Source organism: Apium graveolens, chromosome 9, assembly GCF_009905375.1.
Source record: "Apium graveolens cultivar Ventura chromosome 9, ASM990537v1, whole genome shotgun sequence".
In the NCBI taxonomy this organism is placed as follows: domain Eukaryota; kingdom Viridiplantae; phylum Streptophyta; class Magnoliopsida; order Apiales; family Apiaceae; genus Apium; species Apium graveolens.
The window spans coordinates 201924355-201937340 of record NC_133655.1 but is presented as its reverse complement, the minus strand read 5'-3'; the positions used below and the strand labels follow the sequence as shown (position 1 = coordinate 201937340).

Sequence of the window (12986 nt, the reverse complement as noted above, 5' to 3'; positions counted from 1 at the left end):
CAAATGTAAAGAACACAAAAGTTTTAAAAACTTTTCTGGTGGATTTGTTGGTCCACCAGAGATGTGTATTTCAGAAAATCTGTGATTCAAAGAATTGATCACAACTGCGTCCTAGTACAAACTAGATGATTTTCTTTCTATATTTTTCTAAACAGCTCTGGAAAATTCATCATCTAATTACTAGCTGCAACTTGGTTTATATATCACCAAGTTTACAAGTGAAGACAAAAATAAATTACAATATTTAAAATAGTTCTTCACATGTTTCTTCTTCATTTCTCTATCCAATGCAATCTAGGATAATCTGTGAATCTTTAAATACTTCCTTGTTTGCACCAGAATGGAAATGCTGCATTTTCTTGATTCCTCCATGAGGCTACCACATTCCAATTGTCTCTATCAACCCATATGCCTCTGTCATCTTATGAATTGTCACTATCAACTACTATTGAACTGAGCATCCGTTGAAGCTTTCATCCGTTGATGGCTTTATCCGTTGATGCTTTATCAGTTGAAGCTTTACCCGTTGATGCACTCATCCGTTGATGGATGTTATCCATTGAAGCTTTAGAGACATCCGTTGAAGCTTTGTTTCTCATCCGTTGAAGGCCTTTAATTTATCAGTTGATACTACTTCATTTATAAAAAATTACAAGGCATGAAATATTTACAATTAGCCCTCCTATTTGCATATCCACTAGTAGTCAACATGACTTATAATTTCCCACAACTTCTAAGAATTATTACTTAAATACAGAAACTGAAATGTGCTACAATACTAAACTTATTTCTAAGTAAAGCTACTCCATCAACGGATAGCCAGAATGGTCTTATCCGTTGAGGCTACAAACACTAGATTTCTACTTAAGTGTTTTGCTTAACTTATCATCAAACTAATACACATATTCCTAACACTTTCCATGATGGAATAAATAGCATGCATATGTTCACTCTTTTCCTCTCCTTTTGCATGGGAGCAATCCAGCCTCTAACTCATATCACTACCTTTCCTTAATCCTAAGAGTAATTGATTAACTACTAAATCATCTGTACTAATAACAATTTTAGATATATCAGGAGGTGCAGAGACTATCAATGGATGAGTGATATCCGTCGAAGTAGTGGTTGTGAGTAGCAATGGATGACTACTGTTAAGCTTATCAGTCGAAGGACAATCACTGATCAACAGATGAGGAATATCCATCGAAGATGTAGAAATAATAGAGATAGCAGTTGAAACTATTGTTGAATCTGTAGAGATTAATTTTAAATTTAGGTGCACAGATTCTTCAACGGTTTGAGAAAGAATGGGCAACCAAGCCAACAAATTATCAATAAGACGATGCTCAGTTGCACTAGATTTTGGCTCCTCCATGAATATAAGAGATGGAGAATCAGGAACTGATGTATTTATCATGTCCACATCCGGAGAGATAGTTGGAGAGTTTTGTGTATGGGGTGTTTCGATAATGAGAGATTTTGGTTGTGACTTCACATTTGTTGGAGACACATCAATCTGAATTTGAGATGATGCAGTAACTGAGTCTTTGACTTCAGTTGGTACTGTGTATGTACCCTATGAATCCCCTATTGGTTTAGATTTCTTCTTTCTGATTTAAGTTTAGGTTTTGTCTGTGTCCCTTCCCCTTTTGGCCTGTGCTCTTGGTTGAGAGCTTGTTTCAATAGTCACATTCTTTTGGGAGGATGCAACTAGCAATGAGCTAATTTACTTATTAAGCACTACAGTCTGTTGGGACACTATAGTGTGGCTGGTTTGGGTCACACATGTCTCACCTTCCTTATCCTTGGGGCTTCTTTGATGTTCACCCCGTCCCTCACTCATCAGACTACCCTGAGCACTCCCCTCAAATGAAGTAGTAGTTGTTACAACTGCTATCTTTTGAGAGACAGCATAGGTTGGCTTCTTAGACTTGGATTTAGATTTAGGTTTTGTGGCTTGGGTAGGCATCTGTTTGGTCACTATCACAGATGCCATTTCCACAGTTAAAGTCAAAGAAGTAATGGGTTGAGAAGAGATTGGAGAAGAAGTAGTTATCTCATTTACCTGTTATGCCTCAAAGATTAGAAGATAGTTGAGGGGCACCCCATTATTGAGGTTATTCCTGCACAGATCTACAAACACTCTCTTTTCTTAAACCCAACATTCAAGCTTGTTATTTGGGTTCTCAATTACAAGGTTCTCATAAAACAAAGTTAGCCAGCATCATAAATAATCTAGCATAATATATGTTCTTTGACCTTTTCTTAATATCTCCTAATTTATACCCTAATTCCATCATGACAGAGTTGCTAAAATTAAAGTACTTGTCATTCAAAAGCATGTATAGCATGTTAACCATGGAGTAAGTAACTGCAGTAAAATTGCTAATTTTTCCAGAAAATACTTTGATAAAGGAATCATAAAGAAAGATCCATTCTTTTCTAAGGCCCATTCTCCTAACCTCACCTAACTTGGTAGGAATGAGAGAATAACCCATAGACCTAAGCATGATACTCATATCTGCGCCTGTGTATGGAACAGTAGTGTTGTTTTCAGGCAAGTGAAAGCATGCTTATATCTCATCACAATTAATACAACATTCATTACCTTTCATAGAAAAGCAATGGTTTTTTCTTTCGAGTTGTACACCTCCGTGGTCCAGATTTGCTCCACAATTTTATAATAGATTACTGAAGACTCAAACATAGCATAGTTTAGTTTACAGTTGCGAATGAAGTCCATCATCTTGTGATAGTCCTCAGAAGCAGCAATCTTCTTGTCCACCAGTGCCACAAAGTTGTTATTTTCATAAACAAACCCAGACTGAGACATAATCTTGACTATGGGTGCCATTGTTGTGATTATAGAGCGATTACAGGGAAAGGGGGATTTTGGAGATGAAGAGAGTAAAAGTTGCTAAGAAATTCAGAGAGACATAAAAGTAAAATACAGAAATGAATTGGGATTTTATACTAACTCTGGAAAGGATGAATAAATAATTAAAAATAAAATAAAGTATCCAATGAAATTTGCCAAAAATAACCGTTTAAAAATAAAGCAGACTGTAGAAATTCCAAAATTAATCCATCGACAGATACATACACGCTGTAAGTATAGTCGACGACTAGGATTTGGAATTAACGGTTAAGATTTAATCAACTCAACGGATACATGTTGTACCTTTATCTCTTGGATAATAAGGTACCCAGAAATAGTTTAACTTTCAATGGATAATTCTTATCCATTGAATGCTATCAGTATTTACCTTTAGCAAATCCTGATTTTGGTGTCAGGATATGACAGCTGGAAAATCCTAATGGTGACCGCTTGCAAATCCTGATGCCAATGTCAGGATCTGATAATTTTCAAATCTTGATCTGTATCTTTAATAAAGTCAAACTTATTTCTGGATGCGCTTCAAATTGCTTAGAAATCAAAATATCTTTAGGAATGATTGAGCATAAGGAAAACTGTCAAAATTTTAAAATTATCCGTTGAAATATACATATAGGTAAATTCGACGGATAATTCTTAGAATTAACGGATGAGATTGAGAGCAATTTGACGGTTAAGGATAAAAGTACCCAGAGTAATGTTTGATACCTCAACGGATAATGAGATTTAATAGATATTCATTTTCAACGGATGATGAACATCCGTCGAGATGTAAATTCCGACTTAGCCAAAATTTCATCTTTAACAGTAAGCATCAAATTTTACTCTGGCTACATTTCAATTTGCTTAGACATCAAAATAAATTCAGAGTAGTTAAGCATACCTAACTCACTTACCAACCTAGTAAAGGTGGACTCATCAAGTGGATTTGTAAAGATGTCTGCAAGTTACTGCTCACTTGGAATAAAATAAAGTTCCACTGTACCATTCATGAGATGTTCTCTGATGAAGTGGTACTTGATGTCTATGTTCTTTGTCGTTGAGTGCTACACAGGATTTTCAATGATGGAAATGGAACTTGTGTTGTCACAGAAATTTGGGATCTTGTCCACATGCATACCATAATCCAACAGTTGATTTTTCATCCACAAGATCTGTGCACAACAGCTACCAACACAATATATTCAGCTTCGGCTGTAGAAGTAGAAACTAAATTTTGTTTCTTGCTAAACCAGGACACTAGTTTGTTTCCTAGAAATTGACAGGTTCCTGTTGTACTTTTTCTGTCTATTTTACAACCTGCATAATCTGCGCATCTGAATAACCAATTAGATAAAAACCAAAATCTCTAGGATGTCAAACACCAAGTTTTGGTGTTCCCTTGAGATATCTGAAAATTCTCTTAATAGCTATTATATGAGATTCTATAGGATCATCCTGACATCTAGCACAAATACAAGTAGCAAATATTATATCTGGCCAACTAGCTGTTAAATATAAAAGTGAGCCAATCATGCCCCTATAACACTACTAGAAATAGTAGAATAGACATCGCCTCTTAAACATCGTTTGTTGTTGGCACCAATGTAAAAGGTGCTTTTTATATCGGTTTTAATCAACCGATGTCTATTTGTAAAATACACATCGGTTTTTTAGCCCAACCAATATTATAAGTGTGTTTTAAAAAAAATTATCAAGCACGCCTCCCTGTTTCCCCCTTAACCAAATAATTCATTCTCTCTTGAAAATTTCTCTCTTATTTTTCACCTTAAAAAATTTCAAGTCAAATATCTCCCCCTCTTTTCAACATAACATTAGAAGTTAAAATTCACACACTATTAAAACATAAAACATAAACCATAAAATCAAACAAATCCAAACTCTCATCTCTCTCCTCTCTCACTTTATAGTCGACTGAAGAACAGCTCTCGATCTCTCTATCTCTTTGCTCAACTGTGTTATCTGTCTCTATCTCTCCATCTCTCTCTGCTCGAATGTTCTCTCTTTGCGTTATCTCTCTCTCTCTCTCCCTCTCTCTCTCTCTTTATGCTCTCATCGAAGTTTAATGGGTCGTAGGAGGTTGTTCAAGTAGGAGTTTCAAGCTTAAGTTTAAAGCTAAGATGGAGGTTAAATCTAAGTCAGTGGTCAAAACTTGTATTGGGTAAGCTTCAAACCTTAATTTTAAAAATGGGGATTTAAATTTGAAACCCAAATTTTATATTTTTCAATTAGTTTAGTGATATCGTTAATTATGCATGTTATATTGAGTATTTTTAGTGCTATATTTTGACAGCTATGGCTGCGAATCCATTGAGTGCGAATTTGATGTTTAATACTATTCAGAAGACGATTGGGAGGACGGACTGGGATAAAGCGGCCATTTGCCGGGTTTGGTGTCGTTGATTGTTGTGCCATTGTTGTTGTATATTAATTATCCATCAAGTATTTTAATCTTGATGATTTTTATTTTTTACAAAGCAGTTTTACTATATTTATGTTTTGATACTTGTTATAAAAACTACCCACATTAATGGCTTACTAAACACCATTCAAATACCAATTTTTTGATGACTTGACGTGTATACTAGATCATAATTTAGTTTGATGAACATTGTAAATGAATCTGGATTTGAATTTGTGATATGTCCCTGTTCATGTCTTTTGTTAATATACCTACTTTTTGATTTTTCGGTGTATAGTATAGACTACTACCGCATTGAATCTTTGATTGGGTGGATGAAACTTAATTTGGCTTCACTATTATAAACTGAACTAATATATTGATAGGAGTTGAATGAACCCCAAAGGAAGCTTAACCAATCTAAAGCTCAGACAATAGGTACATTACTGATAAAAATGTTTTTCCCTCTATTATGAACTGAAAGATCTGCTATTTTTACTGTCTATTGACAACCAGGAAGCAAACAAAGGGACTTGTCTACTTGTGGTGGTGTTCGCTCAATCGGATCCGATCTTACTCGCATGATAGGAAAATATGACGCATATCAGAACGGATCCATCAGGAGTGACCATACTGTTGTAAAGATGAAAGAGCCTCGGACCCCCATAAGCAGAGCTCGAGTTTGTCTGGTCAACATCTTCTTCAAATTTACCAAGTAACAAATGTTTTGCTTTCTGATTTTCTATGTCTTCCGACACAAAATATATAATCTCACTTCTCTAAATCATGCAGCCAACAGCTTCAAGAGAGAGTTTTGCACAAGGAATTGAAAATGGCAGAACCAATGGGAATGGTGATAACTGTGGCGAGTTTGATACAGTCATGTGTAGCAAGTCGTCATCTCAGAGCAAGCGGTCAAAAAAGCAAGTGCTGTAAGCTTTCAATTAATGTTGTATTTTAATGTCTAGTTAGAAGTCATCCGTAATATAGACTGATACTCCATGCATCCAGCCAAACAAAAAAGTATCATTTGCTAAATGAATTCCTTCTGACTTTCCTTTATCGTTAACATTATTGTCTTTCCTTTGTCGCTAACATTATTGTTTCTTCTGAATGCATTGGAGTAGTTGAGCTCTGCAAGGAACTGACTTTCTATTCACAATTTTCAACATATTTTTCAGATTCATCGCAGAAACTACAGTAGTTTAAAAAATCTGGCCAGTCATAATTTTGCAGCCATTTTTCCTGGAGATTCAGTAGATGAACTTGTGGCAGCTAATGGAATTCTTAATTTTTTGAACAATTATAATACTCTTCTAGTCTGCAGACTCGTTCTTACCTGGTTCCCAAACTCTCCACCTGTCATAGATAATCCTCTCAGGTATTCCTATGAAAAGTTAATTTTACACGACTTCTGACCCTAAAGTATCTGTGCTTGACACTGAGACAACAATGCTAGTGTTCGAATACTTAATTAAATTATACATTTGTTTAAGTTGATGACTATCTGTGCCAAGCTCTTCTATATTTATGGTCGCGTAATTGCATACTTAGTTCTAACAATAGCCTCTAACTGGTCTTGTGATTGATAAGTTGTCATTAATTCATTTTACTAATTAATTTTAAATGATGAGAGCTAGGACAATCTGAACATAGGTTTGATACCCCGAAAAATCTAGGAACATTATGAGAAATGAATAATGCTGGATAAGTTTGTAGATTGTATTTAAAAGCTTTTGATTTGCTGTATTGTTAGACCTTCAAATATATATCCTCTTTGAAAACTAGAATATAATATTAGATTTAACTATTTTGACTCTGAAATGCACACCCCACAACAAAGCACTTACAAGGCTTTATCTCTAAAATCCATCTGGTTTTGTCATTTCAGATTTTTGATTCATCTTATAATTAAAAGAATCGCTAATGCCCCTGGTCATACATATATTTTGTAAAGGACTATTTATATAAGAAAAATTATTTGCTTGATCAGCTATCCGTTCCTGGTTCCACACAATGCCTACTTGCAAAAATTTATATAGCTCTACAATATCTCCACGGTTATTTGTTTGTCAAACTTATGGGCTTCATTAGCTATATCAGTCTTAGTTTCGCACAATGCCTACTTTCAAACGTGTCTATCTGTCAGCACTTTTTGCATGTTGATAGTAAATGTATAGTAAATTTGCATTTTCTTAATGTCCAATACTTCTTATTCAGTACTTTATGTCACCCGTACCTGAACGTATTCCGAGGACTTATCCCACCATTTGGCAGTGATCATGGCCGGTATAGCCCTTCTTTTGGCGTTCTATTCAATGATGTTATGGTGGAGAACATAATGGCAAAGCTCAAGTATGTTTCTTTTTGAAATGTCCTTAAACTCTATTATTACATATTTGTTCATACTTTTGTTTTTGGGGTAGAAAGACAGGGTTTTGGCAGAATCTGTTCCCTGATACTTACACTGCTTTTTTGACTCAATCTTCCAAAATGTTACCAAGAGAAGAGTGGTATCCACTACTTTCTTTGCAGGTTTTTGCTGTACTTCTTCTTTTAGCCATTGCCCTTCTTTGTGTATATGAAATTTATGCCGTGTATGTGACTGCAGGCAGGAGTGCGTCTGAGCGATATTGACCTTCAGGCTTCTTCTTTGGTGTGTCTGTGATTGCTTTAGCGATTAACATGCTCGTTAATTACATAATGGTCTTTAATGGTAAATTTACTACTTTAATCTATGATTTACTCGATCTGCTTTGCTTCCTTACCCTCCTTTTTGGTGTGACAGCTGCATATTATATTTTATTCATCACCTGGTATTCTAGTAGATGACAAATAAGTAGTTGCTACTCCATTCTGTCATTTGGATGGACATCTTATTCCATTATTCCGTTGTATGCTAATTTTTAAAATTGTAATTGGGAATGGCTTAGATGTGGATGAATATGTTCCAAGGTCATATAAATTTGCTTACGCTTTTATGCTCACAAGTATAGTAACTTTTTTTTATGCTCACAATCGTTGTGCTATATGCCTGTATTTGAAGAAGTATATTATCTTTGTAGTATGGTGTGTGTCCTAATATTTTAGATTATATTGACCTTCACATATCAGTTGGTCTATATCAGTTGGTCTAATTTCAAATGCATACTTACATCAACTTCATTGACTTCAATTTTATCCTTAGTTCGTTAATTAAATGCAACTTTACATCATAAAGGTCCATGTATTTTAGTATTCTTTATTCATAAATATTATATATATTTTTTTTGCCGGTTGATGATTCGGGATTTGTGAGCAACCACACCGCAACAATCTGTTGTTGTTCATAAGAAAGAGGTTTGACAAATTTCAAGAGTTTTCCGTATGTGTGTAATAATCTTTTTATACTAATTGCTTAACCACATGTTACTTGTACTTAATCCTCAGGTCTGTCAAAAATTTATTGTCATCATACGGGACCAGAGGCTATAGGAGCTTTACTAAGAAGTGGGAAGATGCAGAAGAATAAGGGCATTCCTCAAATGATATTTTGCATGCTATTGCCGGTATCAAGTCAAATTCTTTGTACAGACAGTAGCAGAATAGATGGATGGATATGTGTAGTACTTGATGTTTGGATTAGATGAATCTGTTATACCAGATGTTTGAATATTGGTTGTTAGATTTATAGATAACTGGTATTATGCACCAATTAGTTTTGGTAGTTCATTGGTTTGACAAATTTTTGGCATCTATATTTTTAAAATGTGCATTAATAAAACAAGTACAAACATCATTACAGTGGAAAATGATGTCTTTCAAAACTTAATACATCAGTTTTAGTTGAACATTGACATTGGTAATACTGATTAAAACCGATGTCAAATAATAAAACAAAAAAAATCTTAAAACAGAAAACCGATGTTATTAAGCTTTATAGACATCTATTTGTCACCAATAGATATTGGTGTGAAATAAATAACCGATGTTAAAAGTTATATATTTACATTGGTTTATCTTAAAAACCGTTGTTACTGGTATTAGTAACATCAGTTTAATGGGTAAATGAAAATATTTTGCTTATCTCATATATTTAAATTGAAAAAAATATCATATTATGATAATATATGATGATTAGATATGCATTAGAAATTTAACATCTTTAAAAACTGATGTTATATGTCTTCTTTAACATCAGTTTAAAATGATGTTAAATGGGGGGTCTTTAACATCACCCATGAAGACATCAGATTTTTTTGTTCATAGACATCGGTTTTTAGCCGATGTCTATTCTACTTTTTTCTAGTAGTGTATAACTTGATATGTCCATAGACTTTTCAGTAGTGTTCAATTCAAACTTAGTAGCAGTGGCCATGTGAGTTTTTGTAGATGTGCAATCCATTAAGTCAAACTTCTTTAATAGATCTTGAATATATTTGGTTTGACTTATAAATATTCCATCACTAACTTGCTTAACTTGTAGACCAAGAAAGTAAGTTAGTTCTCCCATCATGCTCATTTCGTACTTACTTTGCATCAGTTTGGCAAACTTTTTACAAAGTTTCTCATATGTAGAGCCAAATATAATATCATATACATAAATTTGAACAAGTATACCAGAGTGTTAAGGCTAGAACACGTGCTAATATTTACGCAAGTATACGCGATCGCAAGTAATATAGAATAAATTCTAGTTCGTTCCCACAGGGACTGGTTTAGGTTATTTCAATCAATGTATTTATACAACAATGATATGGTTATTATCCAATGCTAAGACGAATAACAAATTGAGGTTGTTTATAACTACAATTAACTAAGAGATTATACTAAAGAACATTAACTAAGAGATTAAAGAGAGTTGAATACTATATGACACAAACATGGGATTCTAACTTTATTAAATACTTCATTCAATAGCCTTTTCGTTCTTAACCTTAGCATGTAATGGTGATGACACTAATCAGATAACACGAAACTGATAAACATCAACTTTCGTTGTACGAATACCATACTATCAGACATCCACAAAAGAGATAGAAGCTGAACAAACACCAGTTATATTGAGACCCTATATGTCTATAGAATTTGAAAACATAACGGTTTAATGCACAAGTTATCTATCGTGATTACATAGGGCAAGTAAGATGGTTAAAATTACCTATGATCATGCATATCAAAATACATGAAGCTATGCTATCATGGTAAGTTCTAAACCCTTAAATTCACTTTCGTTTCATTAAAGATTAACACGCTATCTTATAAGTTTGCGACGCTCATAAGACGAATAAGTACAACCAATACTAGGTTATCATACAATCACCACACACTAAGGCATCAAAATGAATTAACTAAAGAAATCCATAAATAAATCTGTTAAACCCCACGATAATGATTAGCCCATAATCGGACTCATCATCAACGTGGGTTCCGATGAAAGCATGGTATAATAAACGTAGTCTTTATACAGAATAAATAATAAACCAAGTACACAACAAGAATGTAGGCTCACAAATAAGAAAACTAGCATCCAAAGTTACAACTTAAAACAAAGAATCACAAGTATAAACTAGATCCTCTTCGCCTTGGTTGAATTGTGCTATACGGTCTTCTTACGCCTTCTCTTTAAGTTCTAGTACGTCTTGTTATGAAAAACGACCTTAAGTTATGTATATATAGCAACCCATGCAGAGTAGAAGTCCATCAATTAGAATCACAAGAAAATCAAGATTCTTTTATCTCGACCTGGCGCAGCTGCGCGCTTGACCAGCACGGGCGCGCTGTACTTCTGCCATCCTAGCGCGACCGCGCGCTTCGATAGTGTGGGCGCGCTGACTCTCTGGATAATTTTTTGACTTCTTCTAAACTTGCTGATTTGAGTTGGCCTTTTCACAAGCTTTTACTCTAGACACCATCCTCACACCATATTAGCATCAAAATAATACCAATTCACCAGTATTCCTGTTAAATGCCTGAAATGCAAAAACACTACAAAACATGTTAAAAATGCTAACAACTTGAGTACAAAACACCAATTCAAAGCTTTACGGAGCGTTATAAAGTGACATAAATGCCACTCAACATACCCCCAAACTTAAACCGATGCTTGTCCTCTAGCATAAAATACTCAAAGGATCAAGAAATAAAAATGAATGAATGCAACGATCCTCATAGAATAACTAAACCAACCAACAAGCAACATCTCAACAAATGTAGTTATTCGCATAAATATCAATCAAGCCCCACAAATCAACTTACAAACCAGAAACATCCGTGTGTGCAAATTCTTACAGATATACTATCACAACAAATCAATAATCATGACTCACTACTCATCAAAGCAATCACAATGTTATAAATAGAATAAAAGCTACACTCAAAATAACTTATAACACTTCAATTCTTATATCGGAGTTTTACATGATTCATACTTTTATTCACATAATAAAAACAACATACATATGCTTGTTTGACATTGCGATGAGTGAGGTCCACAAAAGACTTATACAGTAATACCCATGTAGCAAGCGTTAGGTTAGTGGATTCTAGACTATAAAAAGCCTTAAGTCACTAGGCACAAAGTCCCCTAAGAACTTAATAACTCGAGGAAGCAAGCGTTAGGTTAATGTGCTTCCTCCTGCTTAATCCTATTGTGCCTAGTGACCCATGTAGCAAGCGTTAGGTTAATGTGCTTCCTCCTGCTGCTGCTGCGATCCTGAAGGACCATATTCCTCTCCCAACTGAGCTCTCCAAGCTGCTCGACGAGCCTGCGAAGTCCCACCAACATAAGTCTGATCTGCTGGCCTTCCACCTGGATGATGGTCATAAGAATATCCAAGCCCCTTAGGATCGGGCTTCCCACCATACCACTCCGTCATATTCAACAGTGTTAAACTATCAATCGGGGCACTAGGGAGCTGCAACTGCTCATGTGCGGGCCAATGAACGCCAACCGCCACACACAACTTCATCACAATGGACGCATAGAGAATCAAACCCGTAGTACTCCCTCGCAAGAACCTCAGAATACCCTGATGGATAACCATCCCAAGATCCACATAATCTCCCTGAAGAATCCCCCACAACAAACGTGCACGCTCCACAGTAATCTTATTCACATAAGAAGATGGCATGATGTTAGCAAAAATAAAAGAATTCCATGCACGTGCAAACCTGTTCATGCACGAAGCAGGGAACATGGCATAATCATTCGTGCCCTTCTTGAACTTCCAATGAGTCTCAGGCACACACAGGGTAGCAACAATCAAATCCAAGTCAAAATCCTCTGGAGTCTTCTCATTCCAGTTCTCCTGATCATGCCTTCTTTCGGGCTGCTCAATCACCCTTCGAATAGCCTTAGCACTGTACTCCACCTTCATCCCCCTAACCACCATGAAACCGTTCATCTACGCTTTAGCATTAGCGTAGAACTCACACACCACACTCATGGGCACAACAACGGGTGTCTCATAAAAAGCAACCCAGCCCATCTCCAAGATCATCTCCAACAACTTACTACCTTTCCCTGATGGAAGAAAACCACGCTCCTTGGCTATAGGCTTCGAAATCAGCCTCACATACTCCGCCTCAGCCTCATGAGTTGAAAGTCTAGGCCTCACACCACCTGCACTCGAAGAATAATTGGTGCTGCTGCTTACTTGAGTTCGCTGTCTTTTTGGAGCTATTGAGATTGGATAAGTTTGGGAGAAT

General features: G+C 35.5%; 1 long non-coding RNA gene across 6 annotated transcripts; it reads left to right on the top strand.

Moving 5' to 3' along the window:
- Window positions 1–4784: 4784 nt before the first annotated feature.
- LOC141686833 (uncharacterized) lies at window positions 4785–8770 on the top strand. Of its 6 annotated transcripts, XR_012560820.1 has the most exons (9): window positions 4785–5057; window positions 5190–5284; window positions 5814–6012; window positions 6090–6229; window positions 6479–6678; window positions 7518–7652; window positions 7728–7810; window positions 7909–8636; window positions 8727–8770. It is a non-coding gene; the product is annotated as an uncharacterized LOC141686833 (long non-coding RNA). The 6 variants fall into 6 exon arrangements; XR_012560822.1 differs by having other exon boundaries at window positions 5190–6012; window positions 6090–6220; XR_012560824.1 differs by having other exon boundaries at window positions 5190–6012; window positions 7909–8013.
- The last annotated feature ends 4216 nt before the right edge of the window (window positions 8771–12986 follow it).